The sequence below is a fragment of the Spermophilus citellus genome (assembly GCF_964194105.1).
Source record: "Spermophilus citellus genome assembly, chromosome: 5".
Taxonomy (NCBI): Eukaryota; Metazoa; Chordata; class Mammalia; order Rodentia; family Sciuridae; genus Spermophilus; species Spermophilus citellus.
The window spans coordinates 151,488,245-151,499,969 of record NC_138186.1 but is presented as its reverse complement, the minus strand read 5'-3'; the positions used below and the strand labels follow the sequence as shown (position 1 = coordinate 151,499,969).

At 43.3% G+C, this 11,725-nt stretch overlaps 1 protein-coding gene across 27 annotated transcripts in view; it reads left to right on the top strand.

Annotated features, from left to right (window-relative positions):
* Positions 1 to 386: 386 nt before the first annotated feature.
* Positions 387 to 11,725, top strand: part of HIVEP2 (HIVEP zinc finger 2) — a 184,461-nt gene continuing 173,122 nt past the window's right edge. For 11 of the 27 annotated variants that reach the window (XM_081294863.1, XM_081294855.1, XM_081294844.1 and 8 more), the window contains exon 1: positions 387 to 1,233. The gene's annotated coding sequence lies outside the window, so the exon portion shown is untranslated. Of the gene's footprint in view, positions 1,693 to 1,979; positions 2,085 to 2,371; positions 2,391 to 11,725 lie in introns of those variants that run through there. The other 16 variants (XM_081294861.1, XM_081294854.1, XM_081294866.1 and 13 more) reach the window with 4 other exon arrangements.

The window sequence follows — 11,725 nt, the reverse complement described above, 5'->3', positions numbered from 1 at the left end:
TTTCACTCGGGTCTTTTCCGAGGAAAGGGAAGAGCGCGGCTGGTGGTAGCAGTTCGCCCCCAGCCCTAGGTCCCAGAGCCGCCCACCAGGAAACCTGCAGCTGCTCCGGGTGCTACAGCCCAAACCTATTTGAACATCCCAACATGGGCGGGTCGCGTTCCCCTAGCTGGGTGCGCCCAGGGCACCCAGGGGAGTGATCCCAGGGAAAGCAATTGAGGGGGATTTCGAGCGCATGAAAAGTTCGCGTTTCCTCGGGGACACGGAAAATGCTAGTGAAACACTTTGCAAAGCTCCAGAAACAGAGCCAGGAGTTATAGTTTCATTTTGTTTCTCTTGACCGATAAAATAGTAGAGCATGGGAGAGGCAAAGGATCAGGGGTACCTGGACAAAAATCTAAGGACAATACTAATTATATAATTCTGTTTGCTAGGAAAGCAGGGAACGCGTATATGTGAAATGGGGTAGATGGGAAGGGGTGGGAACGAAGGAGGTTTCCACATTCTTAAAGGAAATTCTCAGGCTTCTCAGCGCCCAAGTGTTTTTGCAAGACGTGCAGAGACCCGCTCTCCGGGGAGTTCCCCGCTCCCAACGAGCGGGAGCGCAGCGGCGAGCTTCCCGCGCCAAGTGGCAGTAGCCTGACCTCCCGGCCGCCTCCCTCCCGCTCGCCCAGCGCGCCGCACATCCCTCTCAGGTCGCCGGCTCCAGACTGGTTTTTCTGGTTCAGCCTCCCTCCCGGGGACGCGCTGGGGGATCCGATGACGTCGCTGGCTGAGTCTCTCCCTCTTCCTCCCTCCCCCCGCCTCTCCCCCGCCCGCCCTCGCCGCGCACTCCTCCTAGTAACTTCTGTTCGGGGAGGCGCTGCCAGGAATAACCCGGTGCGTCCACTGCCCGGGAGGGGAGGCGGCCGCTGCGGCTCCCGCACGCGGACAACTGCGGCCCGAGCCCCGCGGCTCCTGCCCCAGCCTGGCGGCCCCTGCCCCGGGCGGATCTTTGTATAGTGTCAGAAAAATAAATATAGGCAAGAGGAGCCTGGGCTGGCGGACGGGATCTCTTCCCTCCCTCCGCGCCCGCCCTCCCTCTGTCCTTAAGGAAATGCTACCAGACACCCCCCACCAGACACGCTCAGCCTTGGCGAGGAGCGGCCGCCGCGGCAGCGAGAACAAGGGCACCAGGGGGGTTTCCTCCCCTCCTCCTCTCCCTCCTCTTCCTCCTTCTCAGCGGTGACTTTCCAGGTGAGCGGCCACCGCGGCTGCGAGGATCCCCCTCGCTGGCTCGGGCTCGGTCGCCGTGTCGCACCCTCCTCTGGCCCCTGTCACCCAGCGGCAGCCGGGAGCTGACAGCCGCCCGAGGGGCTCGCGGCCCGGAGGCGGGCGGCCGGCGGGAGGCGGGCTGGAGGTGAGGGGGTGGAGAGCAGGAGAGCGGGGCGCCGCTGAGCGCTCTCTCTCCCCGGCGGCGGAGGAGGGTCTCCGCAAAAACATCTTCAGTGACTGTGGCACAAGTATTTGCCAAGTTGTGTCTTGGACGTTGAAGCTCCTCGGAGCCCGCAGTAACTTGGAGGGTCTCCTGGCTGGTTAACATTTTCCCTCCACGCCTCGACTCTGGGGTGCTGGGTGCAGCCCCGGGTGCGTGGAGGGCGGACCCGCTACTGGCAGAGAGCAGAGCGGCGGGAATCTAGGTCCCTCCTTGGCTCGGTAAGTGGCCTCGGCGCTGTGTTTTTCCTGTCTCCTTCAGCGTTAGAAGCTCGTTTCACTTTATACTGAAATCGCCGCCGCGGAACTCCGGCGCCCCCTCTTCGGCGCGCGCCCCCGGCCCCTTCCCGGCTTCCGAAGGGTGAGGGTCGGAGGGGGCGGGGATGGGAGAGACCTCGGGAGGGGGGTCCGGCGCGTTGGGAAATGCGGGGAATACCCTGGCCGAGGATCTATGCAGATGAGGGCAGGCTGCTTTGCGTAATGTCCTGGGGGGAGGGGGCCGCGCGGGAGCGCTGGAGGCAGGAATGTGCCTGGTTACTAATGAGGGACGTGCACCGGCGCGCACCGCCCGGCCACCGCTGCGGCTGCCGCGGCCGCCGGCGGCCCGTTGTCAGGTAGCGGGGGAGGGGGCCGGGGCGCGCTGCGCGGGTCGGGGGCGGCGCGGGCGGGCGGGCTGGCGGCGCAAGGGCCGGGCCGCCGGCCTGCGGCCGAGCGAGCGTGGGGAAGACTCTGGCTGTGGGCATTTCTGTGTCTCCTTTCTCCTCCCGAGCAAGGAAGGAAAGAGAGAAGGAAGGAAGGAAGCGAGGAAGGAGGGGACTGTCTCGATGGAAGGTTCAGGCGGAGGCGCCCTCGCCTTGCTGGTGCACCGGCCGCAGAGTGGCTCCAGCCGCCGCCGGCTGGACCCGGGCGCGCGGAGACGGGTGGGGGCGGTTTGCATGCGTGTTTGTCTGTGCGTCTGGCCGGGGACCGGGAAGGGACATGTGTGTTTGGGCTATGCACTGTGGGGAGCTGGGTCTGCGCCTTTATGTCTGTTCCCTGAAGTGGGTGGAACGTTGGCCCGTTCCGGGAATGTTCCATGACGTGGTGCAGCCACAGGAAGGGGGTTAACGAGGGGCTCTCTGCCGCGGCGGCTCTGCCGGTTGCTATCAAAGCAGATGTGCTGCTGCTGCTTCTCCACTGTCACCTCCCTTCACCCCCACCCCTTGCCTTTCCATTCTGTGTGCTGGTCCTGGTAGGGGTGAGACAGGAAAACACTGCGCTGTGTGTGCGAGTGTGTGTATGCGTGTGTGTGTGTGCTGTTGTGTGTGTGTGTTGTCTGTCGTACTGGGGGGGGGGGACTCCAGATCATCTCTGACACCCCAGCTGTTATCACAGATCCGTGCGCTTTATACGCATGTGCCTCCTGCGTCTTGTCCCTCTTACATAACACATCCAGTGCAGCAGAGGACGCGAGAAAATGCGACCCCAACCCTCCAAGCCCAAATTGTGAGGGGGACAGAAGGTCGGAAAGTGTTCCTGGGTGTTGTCCTTCAGGGACGTGGCTCACAGTGGGGAAAAAAAGGCAGAAGGAAAGGAGGTTTCTTCCAGTGGCTCCTCACTCAGACTCAAAGCATCTAACTAAAAAGGACTGCATGAACTAGTCCTCTCTAATGGGAAAGCTTTTTTACATGCTTCTTCGCCAGGGGGAAGTGGGCGCTTTAACCTCCTAGCTTCACAGAAGAGAAAGGGTCCTTAATAAGATGCTAGGAGGAGAACTGCAATAATGTGCGTTTGGGCGGGGGGCAGCAGGGACGGATTGGAGGAGACTGGAGGAATCTCCTGATAATAGGTTTCACCAGAAGCCTTAGGACACCTGTAATGGCTTAGAATTCACACAGGAAGCTGTGTGTGCAACTGACATTGCAAAACCCTTATTCTCTGCACAGTTATTTAGGCCTAAAACGAACGTAGGCTTGTTTCCGGTACTTTCATTATAATGGAAAATTTGAACTGATTTTCTCCTTCCTTTTCTGCCATTTTAAAAATAACTCAATTTATCTTAAAAAAAAATATTGGTGCTCTTCTTCCACCCCCATGGCTGGACTTCAATAATTTACAGGAGGACTGTGTTTTTCTGGCATCCTCAGAGTCCTAGTCAAGGGCTATTGATTTTTCTCTTCAATACAGTTGCTTCTTTTGCAGTGAATAATCAAGCCCAGAATTTACTTGAAATATTAATAAGATTCATTTTAATTAAATTTACAATGATCTGTCCTCCTTGAAAAAGGCCATTTAACTTTATTAGAAACATTTCCTTGTGTAATATTTGGTGATATTTGTCCTTGAGCCAAGCAAGTTATTTTAAATATTTGCATATATATATATGCAGATATATACATGGTACAATTTGTGAATGTCTGTTATTACGTCTTACAAGAATGCCACAGTAAAATCTTAAACAAATGGACTTTATAATAGTAGATTAGGTTTGGTTTTTAGGAGCTAGTCCATATAATTTATCAAAACAGAAATGTCCTTCATGTGAGTAAAGTGGATATCATTTTCAATGCTAAGAGAAAATTTCCATGGAATCCTGAAGAGTCATGATACCAGATTACAACTATACATTTTTATTTTGAGCTGAAAGGGATTTATCAATATCCACTTAATGACAGTGTGATTGGAGTGTCATAATCCCTTTTGACCACTAGTTTTGAAATATGCAGTTTATTTCTTATATTCAGAAAAACATTATATTACAATGGTGAATCTTTTGAAAATTGAGATAGTTGCTTGCTTTCAATATAGGTCAGGTATAAAACAGAATATACATTTTGGCATCTATATTTCTGTTACAGTGATTGTATTTTGTGACACTATTAGAGAATGCTTATATTTATATAAAGGTATTTAAGATTAAGTTGATATAAGATTGATTTGGAGACAATTTTGGGAGTGGTGTGTTAATGATATTACAAATTTAAAATTTAGCTGATGTTTTTTAAACTGTTAGATCCTTGTGGACTGTTTGGTAAAATACTATTAAAGTAGACTAAACATTTCTATATTTCTATGGAACATGGAATGTGAAAAACTTACTATGTGTGAGCTAGCACATAAGGAAAAAATGCTGTTTGACTATATTGCAAGATTAACCATCAGAATCTTTTGATTGATCAGTGTCCTTTTGCATGAGATGTGTTTACAAATGTCCTTGTTACTATGAAAACAAAACAGGACAGCATACATGCAGGCGTTCCCTGGGGAATAATGGTGCATGTGTCTGCTTGAGTTTTTGGCACTTTGACACTATTCAGAATACCAGGTTGAATCTTTTATGCTGACTCAATTTAAAATTAAGAATCTTATTTTAAAATGGCCAGTTTTTAAAAAGCAGAGCCAATTTCAGCAGCAACAAAAACAGCAAATACTCTTTTTTGTTGGTTTTAGACTTTTGAAGCAGCACCAATGATTTGCTGAAGTTCATTTAAAAGTTTTCAACACAGCAAAAGCAATTTTAAAGACCTATAGATAATATTGTTTGGCAGGGGCAAAAGTTTAATTCACTACGGCGTGAAATTATTGAATACCCTGTATGATAAATATTATAACAAGGGAAAAGTGGCTTAGATCAACCAGATTCATAGCTGTGGACCAAACAGGCTGCCAATCTGTTGATTAAAAAGGAGCAGTTTTCACAATGTAGTAATAGTATCAGCAGGACTCCCTTGGTCTATACATTAGTCCTGTAGGTGGAGAAATGGTTCACAGTTTAAAATTTCAATGATATGCTTCTAGTGTATGATATTATAGGTGAATTTGTCATGAGTTCATGTTTCGGCTAAACCTTTGGCAACTTTTAGAGTTATATTATAAAAGGGAGCAGAGGAAATTTGCTAACTCAACTTAGTGGACTTAAGATTTCTTGAGAAACTTTACACCACCCAGAGTATTTGGTTTGGCTTTAACCTGTACATAGGCAAAGTCTTCATTAATACTGTGTAAAACTTTGTTAATATTTCAAGTGGTGGCTGTACTGTGAAGTTGTAGGTGAATACAGAGGATTGAAGGAAAATGGGAGGGCTTCATGAAATTAAGGTTGTACATATTTGAGGGAAACTTTATGAGAAGTAATATTATTTTCTATTTGTTCCTGATATTTGATCATAATCAAAATTTTTGTTTCATATATGCTATTTATGACAACACAAAAAAGTTAAAAATCAATATTTGTAAGCTAGGAGATAGCTTTAAGAAATTTGGGAAAATATTTTAGTACTTTATTGTTGTGACACAACTTGGAAATCATAGTGTAAAAAAGGATACTGTGGGGCTGTGGCTGTGGCTCTGTAGTAGAGCGCCCACCTAGCATGTGTGAGGAGCTGTGTTCAATTCTCAGCACCACATAAAAATAAATAAATAAAATGGGGCTGGGGATGTGGCTCAAGCAGTAGCACACTTGCCTGGCATGCATGCGGCCCGGGTTCGATCGTCAGCACCACATACCAACAAAGATGTTGTGTCCGCCGAGAACTAAAAAATAAATATTAAAATTCTCATTCTCTCTCTCTAAAATAAATAAATAAATAAATAAAATGAAGGTATCGTGTCCAACTACAGCTTATATATATATATATATATATATATATATATATATATATATATACACACACATACATATATATATACACACACATATTATCCTTTTAAAAATATATACATATATATACATATATATTTTTTAAAAGAATACTATGTTTTTCTTGCTGTGTGCAATCTGTGGTGTGTTTGAGATGAACCATGGACACCAGCATTGGATTGACATAGGCCTATAACCTCTACATGACTATTCTGGAATAACACCAGAGCTGCCTGCCATGTGGGTCACTGTTATTCTGGCAAAGATGTTCCAATCTTAACACTCCTGTGATCCATCATTCATGCTATTATCTATTATAACATATGGCGTATTGTATAATTGTTCCTAACTGTAGATTTCCTATCTTAAAATTTGGGGTTCAACTATTTAGACCTATTTGAAGAAAGTGCTTTGAAGAGAAGAGATGAAAATGCTATTCATGTTTCTGAGAGTGATTCTGGCCAGAAAGCAGGTGGGATCTGTCTTACCACTTCTGGGTCACAGAATGGTTCAGTGTAGGATCTGGAATTAGTCAGGGTCCATGTCTTTGACTTGTCACTCCTATAATCTCAGTCCTCTTTTTTTTTTTTAACAACATTTATTTGTTTGTTTGTTTATTTATTTATTTAGTTTTACGTGGTTCTGAGGATCAAACCCAGTGCCTTGTACATGCCAGATGAGTGTGCCACCACTGAGCCACAACCCCAGCCCCTCAGTCTTCTTTTCATAATATGATGACAGGTGTCCCATTATCGTTGGTCAATACAATTTGTTCATCTAGTCATTCAGGAAGTATTTTCTATAGGTAAGGCCTTGTGCTAGGCACCAAGGGTAGAAGGATGACTCAAATCAGAAAAGGAGCTTATAATCTCATGAAGCTGACAGATATTAATCACACGATGAACCAATATATGTACAATATATGTTTTAAGTGCTATGGAAGAAACACAAAGAACTATATATAACTCCTGTCTGGGAGTGAAGAGTCAAGTAGAAAAAAGTGGGTAGAGAGAGGGAGAGCATTGTACAAGGGAATAATGCAAATACCTTAAGGTGGGGGAATGCACAGTGTTTCCAGGAGTTGAAAGCAAGCCAGTGGGACGGGAGGGCAGATAACCAGAGAGGTAATGCCAGATAAGGCTAGAACATGTGGGAAGGGCCTTGAAAGCAGGTTGACCATACAAATGATTATGTAGCTTGGCATAAACGGGTTGCTCTTGGCAAATCAAGACATATGTTGTCCCTATTTCTGGCCATGTTACAGCTTGATTTTTGCAGAGGGAATTTTGGAGAGTGGGGTCTAGAAGTTGCTTATGTATAACACGAGTCTGCACACTGCCTCCACATCAATTGCCACTGCCCCCGGGACATTTTTTTAAATATTTATTTTTTAGTTGTAGTTGAACACAATACCTTTATTTTATTTATTTTTATGTGATGCTGAGGATTGAACCCAGGGCCTCATCCATGCTAGGCAAGCACTCCACCTCTGAGCCACAAACCCAGCCCTGCCCTGGGACATTTTTAATGTTGCTGTGTGAGCTGACTTTAGTTTGATGGACTTACCCACAGGTTAGCTATTAGTATTTGCAGAGATATGTATGTACTTTTCTTATTCATTCATTCATTCATTCATTCATTCATTCTAATTTGTTATATATAATAGCAGAATGCATTTCAATTCATATTACACATATAGAACACAATTTTTCATGTCTCTGGATGTACACAAAGTAAAGTCACATCATTTGTATCTTCATACATGTGCTTAGAGTAAAGATGTCATTTCATCCCACCATCTTTCCTACCCCTAGGCCTCCTCCCTTTCCCTTTCTCACCTTTGCCCTATCTAAAGTTCGCTCAGTCCTCCCATGCCCTCCCCCTCGCCCCCATTATGGATCAGCATCCTCATATAAGAGAGGACTTTTGACATTTGGTTTTTTGGGATTGGCTTACTTCACTTAGTATAATATTCTCCAACTCCATCCATTTACCTGCAAATGCCATGATTTTACTATCCTTTGATGCTGAGTAATATTCTTTTGTGTATGTATACCACATTTTCTTTATTCATTCATCTACTGAAGGGCTTTTTATTTTTAAATATGTTTTAAAGATTTTTTTTAGTTGTACATGGACACCATGCCTTTATTTTATTTATTTATTTTTATGTGGTGCTGAGGATTGAACCTAGTACCTCAAACATGCTGGGCAAGCATACTACCACTGAGCTACAACCCCAGCCCTACTGAAAGGCTTTTTAAAAGAAGAAAAAGTAATTTAAATTAAAAAAAATACTTATTTGGGGTTCCAGCAAACTGAATTGGCCAGCATCATTGATTCAATTAATGAATAACTACCAATTGAGAAGTCTTTACAAGGTCGCTGTGTGAAGGAACCGATTAATCTTTGGAGCCCCACATGAGCTGGATCTATATGTTTCTAAACAACTAGTAAAAGAGTGAAACATTCAGTTCTCCAGATTATTTTTATATGGTTGCAAATATCAAGGTGTTTGGAGAAATTTAGATTTGAATTTTTACTTTCCTTATGATTAGGGGTCAGTGTAAGATGAAATCACATGATATGAAAGAGTAGAAAAAAAGGATTGTGGTAATAATATTCTTTTCCTTTGTCAACTGTATCATTTTATTAATTCATTTTCTGTCTTGTACTTTATATAATAATAAAATTAGAAAATTTAAGTGGCAGGGTCATTGCTATGTAGTGGCTCTAAGCTTGGGCTCGGTAGTCAAGAGTGACTGCAAGAGAAGATACAGGGCTTACAACTTACAAATGAGAACGCAGCATAAATGGAAGCTGGCTCTTTCTTTCCTTCCTTCCCTTTCTTCCTCCTTCCTTCCCTCCCTCCCTGCCTCCTTTTTCCTTCCTTTTTCAGCTGGAAAGTTTAGAGGGGCCTTATAGGAGAAAGCGATTTTTGATTGGAAACCTTGAAGGTTGAGTAAAACTGCATTAAGCAAAGAGAAGAGAGGGGCTCAGGATGCACTGAGCTGCAGTGATGAGGTATAGGGGCAGCGCCAAGGAGGGGAGGAGTACTGGTCTCCAATTCTGGGGAGCCTTAGAGCTCTGCTGAGAAAGCTGGGTTTCACTCAGTGATTTGGGGCAAAGAAGTAATACTGTGAAGTGTGTGTTTGGACAGATTAAAAGGGGTATAGGAGGTGGATATATTGTTGGTAAAGAGGTGGTCAGATTGCTATGGAAAGGAATGGAAGTTTACTTTGTTGCATGACAATGTGAATAGTTTTCTCTTGTTAATGGATGTGTTTTAAGCACCTTATAATGCAATAAATAAAGTGATTAAAATATTTTTTAAACACTGCCAAATATGTATGGCAGGTTTGAATAACATTTGAAGTAAAGGACAGCACTTTGACTATGTAATTATTTAATCCTGAAAATATTTATAAATACTTACAGGTGAAAGTGGACCATCAAACGCCAACTTATGAAAATGTTTATATTTAAAGTTACAGGGTATTAATACTTTTAGGTGTAAATACATGAGGAATTGATAGGTGATTCATTCAGTGGTTAATTAGAATACCATGTTTTAATCGATTCCCAGTTGCATCTAAATCAGGACAATGGACAGATAGTGGAGAACAGTGTATTTGACATGCACTACTTTTTTTGGCAAAGATTTATTTGGTGGTTTCGTTTTCTCTGAAAAGAAAGCAGATCATGAAGCTCTTATTTGCACTGTGGCAGATTCACTTGATTCCAGAAGCCCAGCAAAAAGGTGGGACTTTTCAAGTAGGCCTTAGGTGAACATAGACACACCCTCATTTATATTTGTTCAGGGATCCGTAAACGTGCATCTGTGTATAGGCATGCATGGGCTCACACAAGCATACACAAATCTTAGAAAAAAAATCGTGTTCATTGAGAGAAGATTTTGATGATTAAAATACAGCCTTAATTCTTATCTAGATAGTTGCTGAAAGTATTTCTCTCATAGTGGAGATTATGTCTAATTCTATATAAAGATGATTATAGGAAAGATAATTTAAATTGTAACTAGCTTTGTTCACTAAAATGCTAGATTCATTTGAAACAGCACTTTATTTCTTTTGGAAGCCAGACAACTAGTTTAATAGTGTACATATGAAACGCTAATTTGGCTTGTTAATTGGATGCAATTAAATTGAGGTTATTTTATACTGCTTAATTGTCTGAAAATTACATGTGTTGCCATGCCTGTGTAACTTGAGGCAAAAGCTGGGGGATATTGTGGGAATGGGGGTGGGAAGGACATAAGGTCTAATCGTGTCTTTGCAGTGAACTTTCTGTGAGAACTTGGAAGCAAGACTTTCAAGCTCCCTGGACCTCATTTGGAAATGGAAGAGACTGGAACAGATGGCTTCTAGAGCCTCTTCCAACTCATATTCTATCAGTTTATAAATTCTACTTTGTAGTTATAGAGAATTCAATGTCATTTTATTCTATAATTATGGTATTACCAGGATGAACGAAACACTTAAAAAAAATCAGCCCAGTGCCAATTTAGCAAATCCATTAGATGGTAAGGAATTGAGGTTTAAAGAGCACTTGCCCTGTGCCAGGCTCCATGGCAGACACTCTCACAAGCATTAGTTCTCTTAATGCCACTGCCTTACTGAGAAGATGTGGTTTTATTATCTTTATGTTTGCACCTAAGGAAACTGAGATTCTGAATGGTGAACTGATTTTTGCAGGGATGCTCTGATGGTCATCAGTAGAGCAGGATTTGAACATGGGGCTTTGAAGCCATTTCATGCAATATAAGCAACTATTTACATAACGCAATTATTTCAAAAATTAACAACAACAAAAATGCCGATCATTTTTAATCACTCTACAGTGAACCAAATATTTAGCCTAGGTGTGAAGAGCCTGGATTGGAAGCTGGAACAATGGAATTCCAGCTCCACTATCAGTCAGGAGGAATGTAGAAAAGTCACTTAACATCCCAGGGATTACAAAATGATGACAAATCTTGTGAACTTTTTACGAGAATGTGTGTACGGATCTCAGTGAGCACATAGTGAATGCTTAATACCTGGTAGTTGGATTATTATTAAGAAGAGATTAGACCAGAAGAACTTCAAGTGTTGTGACAGTAAGATATTACTTAAACATTTTCAAATGGTCCATCAAACTCTTGATTGAAGTGGTTTAAAAACAATGTCACAACGAACTTGGTTTTTGACAGTTGTTAACAAATGGGATTGCTGATTGCAATCTTGGATATTTCTCTTTTAGCTCAGCTACTGTGCTATACTGATGATGTGAACTAAATCCGCTGGTTCCAGAGGTTTTGGTCTCATTTAGGTCTAGGGCCTGAATTACCCAACTTGAACTGTATAAATCTTAAAAGCCAGATAACCAGTGTTCACCCATGGGGCCCTTGGACCCACTTAAAGAGTCTATTGCTTGCAGGACTGCAGACTTTAAAAATATTTCCTAATGAATAAATACTGATAGTTTGGGAAAGGTGCTCTTTTAGACAATGGGGATTTGTTAGTGGACAAAATAATAAAAGAAAACCTGTTGCCCTCATGGAGTTTACAGTCTAGTAGACTAATTCAGGAAAATCTAGTCACCATACTACTTTTTAAGTGTTTTCAGGAATCTCTG